This window comes from Pinus tabuliformis, chromosome 2_1 (genome assembly GCF_031772625.1).
Source record: "Pinus tabuliformis cultivar Carrire ecotype Pingquan chromosome 2_1, CPIR1, whole genome shotgun sequence".
Classification (NCBI taxonomy): domain Eukaryota; kingdom Viridiplantae; phylum Streptophyta; class Pinopsida; order Pinales; family Pinaceae; genus Pinus; species Pinus tabuliformis.
Window position 1 is genome coordinate 219,487,560 of NC_142299.1, and position 7,844 is coordinate 219,495,403.

Here is a 7,844-nt window from a genome sequence, read left to right on the forward strand (position 1 = left end):
GTTTCATCAAGAACAACATTCAGAGAAGACGTGCTCATAGTGGAATCAAGCCATGAGCATGGTCGCTACGCAGCTTGTTGATTCAGTAATGGCTAAAGAGTAGACTGAGCCTACTGAAGAAAACGAAGAAGCTACTGTAGTCGATGAAACCCCAAGTGTCAGACATGCAGTGAACATGTTTAACTATATACTCATGACCCAAAAGAGTACTTCTGACAGGCAACCTCCGAGTGATGGTCCGACCCAGAAGCAAACCAATCGGTACAAATTGAGAAGCAAAGGGTCGTCCACTACAATTGAGTTGTCGAAGCATAAATTTAAAGAAAATATGTTAAGGAAAATCAACCCACCGGCTAACTCAGTGTATAACACTTAGAGAAAGTCTAGGAAAGTAGTCTCAACAAAAATTTATTTCTGACAATAGTAAGGACAAAACCATCACTCTAGAAACCAAAAACCAAGTTACATCCCCAGAAACCTCGGCTAGTCTTCCCACTGTGGACTATAACATAGTCAACGACATGAAGAAGGTTCGTGCAAACATTTCAATGTTAGAATTAACGAATATCACAAGCCAATGGGACATTCTCCTATGCGCACTTGGGCATACCTCCATAGGTAACGCTACCTCTTCATACAAGGGATTTGATAAGTCTTCTGGTTCTCTCGAATCTGTACTCAATGCACTTACGATGGATGTGTATACACTCTCCCCACCTTTGTTGTTAACTTTCGAAATATTCAATTTCAATGTACAAAATTTCTTTTTTGATTCTGGTGCATCAATGAATGAAATGCGATTATCTGTTTCCAAGAAAATCAATGCTAAATGGGAAAAAATAGATGCACATATTCAGCTGGACAAGACTCATGTCTAGGTAATTTGTAACAACCCTGGTCAAAATGCCATGTAATAAAAGCTAATAAAGGCCAAATAAAACCACAGTTAAGGGACACTTATTCTTGTTGGACACCTAATCCTCAATGGGTTAGTGTGGAAGCCGAATGGAAAAAAGGAGTCCAAGAGACCTTGGGATGTGAAACCCAACGATCACAACATGTACTATAAATGTATATCTCCTGTTAATAAAAATTGTACTTACATGTTTTATCTTTCATATTCCTCTTCTACCCATGTATGTCTAACATGGTATCAGAGCAGGCGTATTCCTGCCCTGCATAATTATTTTGAGCCACTTGTTTTATGGACTTTATGCGCAGATCATTTCTGCCATCAATTCTGCATCTCATGAATATTTTCTCAGCTAAATTTTAGCTACAACCTGTCATTTCTCCAGCGCCATTTTTATGCACTGCTCCTGCTTTGCTCTGACATATAATAATGCTGCTGACCGTTTTTTATAATCACCTACATGTAACACTGCGCTGCCCCTGACGTTGTTTCATATAATTAGCCATTCATTAATATTCATGTATTGTCCTCTGCGTTGCTCATCTTTGCATAACCTTTGTCTGACACTGCCTGCATTCTGTCTGCCATATTCCATTTATACTGACCTGCTCCCTCCACTGTCGCTGCCAGGTCTAGACACTGTTTACCTGCGTTGTCTGCACTGTCCATGAGCGTTTCATAAAAAAAAAAAATAGGCCTTGTGCGTTAACATACCTATCCGCTCTATGGTATTCGCTCTTGCTCCTCACAGCACCACACTCCAGGTTGATACCGCGCTGCCTCTGCCTGAGATTTAACGCTGGTCTGCTCCATTACTCGTGTAATATCGCTCAACTCTTCCAGTGTTTAACGCTGTGTATACCCAATACACCTCTGCTCCAAGGAAACTGTTGTTTTCTGAGAGTGCTTTTGAAGTTACTGAGTGGAGCGTTCTAGACATTGCGAAGTGCCAGACCTTGGTTTGAGCTGTACATGCATGCTTGCTCTATGCCGGTTGCGACCAGTGTTTCAGAAGGCAGCCCTGAGGTACTGCTTCCTCCATTTAATAATGGTTTGAACAAATCTCCATTGGTCAGCCAGGCTCCCGCACTTCACATACATATTGAGAAGCGTGTTTCGTAGAAATCTGTCTGCGCTAAATCCAGTCTGATTGATGTGAGCATGGATAAGTTTGCCCTCTGCCAAAGATTTTTTCTGAATGCAGGTCTGCAATATTGAAACATATGTAGGATAGTCCACTGGGCTGCCCGTACGATCGAATATACCCAGTGCCTCATTCAAACGGTTCTGTTTACAAAGTGTTGACTGATGGTGCAAACAGTGTGTTTGGAGGATAACAGCGGTAGACATTTTCCTGCCATATAGTTGAACACTGCCTTTGTGGTCACTGGTATTATATAACACTGGTATTACATTGTATTTACACTCACCACACGTTGCCCCACTCGTGTTGGTCCCACATCTTCCTCCTTGTGTACAGGCGCAGAGAGAATTTCAAGCCTCCCTTTACAATCTCGTACTACGCCATCACAATCTCGGAAGTAACCAGGTTCAATCTGACAAACCATAGACAGCTGATTACCAGAGACCTCTTTGGACACGATGCAAGGATTCCAGGTTTGAATTTTCTGCAAGAAATTGGCTTCCTGAATCTCAGGGATTACAAGTCGCAACCTCATTGGCGATCTTTTTATGGGAAAATGCTTTTGGAGCTCCCGAATAAGATCCAGAGCCTGTTGATTTGAACTTTTGTGAGGATCTACAGCAAAATGGACTTCGTGCATTAGGCATTCAATCATGTTGATTGTATATGGCCGATCAGTCTCAGGGTTGATTGTCTTCTCCATCACAATTGTTGCAATGTCACGGAACTGGCTTGATAACTGAGATTCTCTCTCCTTTCCCGCAATTTGGAGCTCACCTTTGTTAAGAACCTCCAACCATATATTTTCATGATCATCTGTTCCAAAAGATTTTATCAAGTCCTTAGATTTTGCCAGAATTCCTTTGGAGACATTTGAATACACTGTATGAGACTGCAACACCTCATCCAAATCCTTCTCTACTCTTGACCGCCATGAGAGCACTTTATTCTTATAACAAGCAATTTCAAAACGCATTCCATGTTTCTTCAAGCGAACTACGACCACGTTCGTTAATCTTTTTTTCCCAACGGGCTGTACTATTATTTTTGACATTTCCAATGGCCGGTGTGGAAAAAATTATATGGCTTCCTCCAATCTCTTCTGTTTATGCAGCGTGACTCACCTAAAACAATTGTTAAAGAGAATTCCACTACGAAGAGTCTGGATGAGACAAGTGAATAATATTCAATTATTCGAGATAAAATGGGAATTTTCCTTGGTTTTTAAAAGCTACAGTTGCTTGTAGTCATCTGAATGTTATCATCAACCAGAGTTATCAACCGAGAAGACTACTTGAACAAGAAACTTCGAAGGGCTGCAACGTATTTAGATTAGAAGGTCGGCCAAACCGAAAATCGTTAGGGACAAAATATGAGCCCTCTACCAGTGTTGTGAAGGAAGTTCCTCCTTGAACCTTGGGTGTAAAATTGATAAAATACATTGTATTTCTTGAATAGATATCTGTGTAAAGCTTGCATCCTTGCTGATATATATTTCTGAGTGGAAAAACAAGTATTTTATTTGTTGTAGCATTTGAGTTTCATTGTTTGGGAATGCACAATATACTTTCCTTGTATATGAATGCAACCAACCATCGTTGTGTGTGGATTTGGAGAATAAGTAGAGTTAAAATCTAGCCTTTGATTCATTCCTCAAGGAATAATCTCATTTGATTGTTGTAGTTTTTTGAGAGAATAAACTTTGAGAATACCTTGTAGTGACATTGGTTCATAGTTGGCTTAAAGTGTAAGTTTAACATTGGAGAAAATGGCCAAAATCAATGAAGTATTAGAGTTCCTCAAAACTCTGATATTGTCTACTACTCATGATACATTAAAAGTCAGCAAAGTTTCTCTCACAGACATTTAGGTCTGTCTACAAAATGCACAGGAAAAGATCGATTTTTTGCAGCTTGAATCTCAGCTACAGCAAGAAGAATTAAAACAGAGGAGTCATTCTGAACATGTTTCTGTTCAGAACATTGAGACTGCAACCCATCAGAAGCAAGTCAATAATGTTACAGTTGGTTCAGATTTAGTACCCAATAAAGCAGCAGTTGTACATGCAGATGCAGAAACTCAGTCTGCACTTCCCAAGCCCATCATCAGACCTTAGGAACAACTTGTCCACAACAAGCACAAAACTGGTCTTGGATATGACAAGGACTTGTCCTTTCATATTCCAAACTACTCAAAGCCCATTCAATTTCAAAGTGTTGGATTCATTCATGACAGTTCACCTGTTCCTCATGACAGTTCACCTTTAGCTATTCCAGATTCTGCCCCTCTTCCACAGCAGTGACAACAACAACAGATTGTGAAATGCCAACACTGTGACTGAGTTGGCCATTTGAAAGATCAATGTTTTGATCTTCATCCATGTAAGCACTGTCATAAAACCAGTCATTCTTCACACAGATGCTTCAGAAATAAATGTCCTGCAAGAAAAAATATTCATCTTGGATGGATCGCTTCTTGGCAATGGGCATCAACAGCCAAGAAGATATTCCAAACACATTTCAGAACTTGTTCCAGAGTATTGAATAGTCTTGCAGTTGAGTTTTCTCCATCATCTCACCTTGTATCTTACAAGGGGGGGAAATGATGGTCATCTACAAGCTTCAAAGTCACATAAAGCGAGCCTGAGCCACAACCTGCCACACTAGTTTCAGAGTTGTAGCCAGAGACAAAGATGCCCCTAAACATGCCTTCATTTGGTAATCTGGGACACTTCCTCTACCAGAGGACTTTAATTTCTTTCCAGTTTCAGAAGAATTTCAGGAACAAAATTGAGAACACTTCCTCTAGCAGAAGACTTTAGCTTCTTGCCAGTTTTGGAAGAGTTCTAGGAATTGCATTAAGCATTCCAGAGTTGTTGGTCATCCTTAAACCATCACAGGTTGAGACTTCCCTTTCCAGGTTGAAGTTCTCCCTTTTATGCAGGGTGAGACCTCCCTTTATTGGTTGAAGGTTTCCCTCTTCAAAACAATAGGAGCACTTCCTCTAGCAGAAGACTTCAGCTTCTTGTCAGTTTTGCAAGAGTTCCAGGAACTGCACTAAGCGTTCCAGTGTTGGTGGTCATCCTTAAACCACCGCCCTTTATACCAACATTTCAGAGAGCACATTCAACCTAGTGCTGCCATGCATTTTTGCACATTTTGTATTACGGCTCTCTTCTTGGACTCAACATAACCCTTCGGATTAATGGGGGGAATGTTGGACACCTAATCCTCAATGGGTTAGTGTGGAAGCCGAATGGACAAAAGGAGTCCAAGAGACCCTGGGATGTGAAACCCACTGGTCACAACATGTACTATAAATGTATATCTCCTGTTAATAAAAATTGTACTTACATGTTTTATCTTTCATATTCCTCTGCTGCCCATGTATGTCTAACAATTCCAAGTTGAATGTTGGGAAAAGATATCATAGTGGGCATCATTGGATGTTTCTATGGCCAAAGGAAATTGGAAAACTCAAAGGAAAAGGCATTAAAAAGGAAAAAAGGCATTTTTGGTGCATTTATTTATGAAAATAAAGGAAAATAGGAGAAAACGAAGGTAAAAGGTCACAGGTTGCATGTGAGGAGGAAAATGAAGGAAAATAATGGAAAATGAAGAAAATAGAGGCCTCATTGATAAAAAGGCTTAAGAGGATCAATGGGTAGGATTGGTCAATGTAACATTTGGTCAATTCAATTTTGGAGCTCCCTCATTATTCCCTGTCTCTTTCTCACTCTTGGACACATAATTTTCTTGGAGCACTTTAGCTTTGGAGCAAGGAAGGAAAGAAAGCAAAAGGAAAGGAAGGAAATCAAGGATCAAGCAAGGAATAATACGATCAAGCAGCTTCAGCTGGAATATTTGTAGGTAACATATTGCATGTGTGACTTCCTAGCTGGTTTTGACATACATGGCCTTTCATGTTGGTGTATGTTTCTCTTGTTATCGATGGCATGGTTTTTTCAGGTTATGACAGTGGTTTTCAACCTAGCCTTGCCTTTTTCTGGATGTCTGGTGAGTTGGGATGTTGATCTCAGTTTCAAGCTTTGGAATTGCTAGATGGATTTCGGGACCTGAGGTGGAGGTGGTCTCAAGTTTCATTCCCAAAGGCCTAGGAATCCCTTGACTAGTTTTACAGGATACATGGTAAAGCCTGAGAGAGGTGCCTAGTGCTTCGAGATGGGATTGCGGTAAAGCCTCAGATACAAGGAGAGGAAAAATTCCTCAAGGACAGTGATAGATTCTAGATGGCATTCCAAGTTCGATTCAGTTTTGTGATCGAAGCACCGATTTTGGTGTGATCATGGATTGGCGAGGGTGGAGGTGGTTTAACCTCTAGATTCCCTTGGTTGTTTTTGGATTTTTCTTTCATGAGATCCCACATTCATGCTTGGAATATGTCACATGGGTGACTGGCTAAGAGAAATATTTAGTTCAACCATGTCTACGGTCGGGTGGTACATGGAAGTCCTGAACCTAGTTAGATTTGCCTATGTCTAATAAAAGTTAAGTTCTCTTGTTGTTGTACTTATTAATATGTGGATTTAATGGTTGATATCTCACTGTTATTTTCATGTTTTAATTTTGGTTGTAATCATGGTTATTATCATGGTTATTTCATGTATTTACTTGTGACTTAAAAGATAATGGATGAAAAACCTAATTGATGTCATAACAGTTCAAGGGAGAAGGTGATGATCCTTCTTGTCATGTCTCGTAAGAGTTTTCAATCATTCATGATTTGTCTTGTATCCTAGACCTGTAGATTGTATTGATGCCAAGTGTTTGACAGAATGTCTAACTAGTTGGGGATGGTTAGGCCTAGTCCTGGAGTTAGTTTTTGGTTTATTAGTATTTTCATCTTGTGTTTAATGGATTCCGAAATTTATAGCAAGTTTTGGGCAGTGGCTAGAATTTTGGGCTTGAAAAGTGCCTTAAATCCTGCAGACTCTGGCACGGGTCTACTAGAAATAATCCCTTGACGTAGGCATGCAGGCTTGTGGGACCATCCAAAGATATCTAGACGCTGGCATGCCCATATCATGGGAGCGTCCATAGGTTTAATAGTTTAAAAACTCAGTGGTACCCATGGGCATCATACCTATGTGGTTGGGATGGCTCCTGGGAGTGTTGTTGTTGATGTGGAAGGTATGTTTGATAGGTTTTCATTGATTCCACTTCCTTAAGAATACCTAGAATGTTGAATCATATCATAGTAGCCTATTGTCACATGTTTACCCAGGTTGGCCGGTTACTTAGGTAGATATGGGATGAGGTTGGTTACATAATTGGTGAACATAGATATGTCATCATATGCTTATCATCCGACAAACAAGTTCACCAATGTATCAACATAGTGATTGTGTACATTCCGGAATCATATGGATTATTATTTAGCAGAGGCTGGTCTAGCACCTACAAGGGTACTTTGCCATAGACTAGTCACACTTATAGCTTCCATACAAGGGAAAAAATAATCAGATCCAGGTAGAATCAGAGAGATATATGAAACACATTGTCACTCCCTTGAATGGGAATAATGAACCAATTGATTTTGTAGAATTACTTTTCGGCAATTGCTTCCTTGAAACTCAACTGGGGTATTATCTTGCACAGTCATCCCCAGTTCCACCAGATACACAGTTGGATCTCCTTCCTTGTCTGGCTAGTGATAATGAACTTTGTACAGTTAGTAGTAGTTGTAGTAGTACTATTGTAATTCGGAGTCCCTATACATATGATGTTTTGACTATGTGCTTCGATGGTTCCAAAACGCAAGAGGGAT

General features: G+C 40.1%; 1 pseudogene; it reads right to left on the reverse strand.

Moving 5' to 3' along the window:
• Window positions 1-1,921: 1,921 nt before the first annotated feature.
• Window positions 1,922-3,111, reverse strand: LOC149199530 (uncharacterized; annotated as a pseudogene).
• Window positions 3,112-7,844: the final 4,733 nt, after the last annotated feature.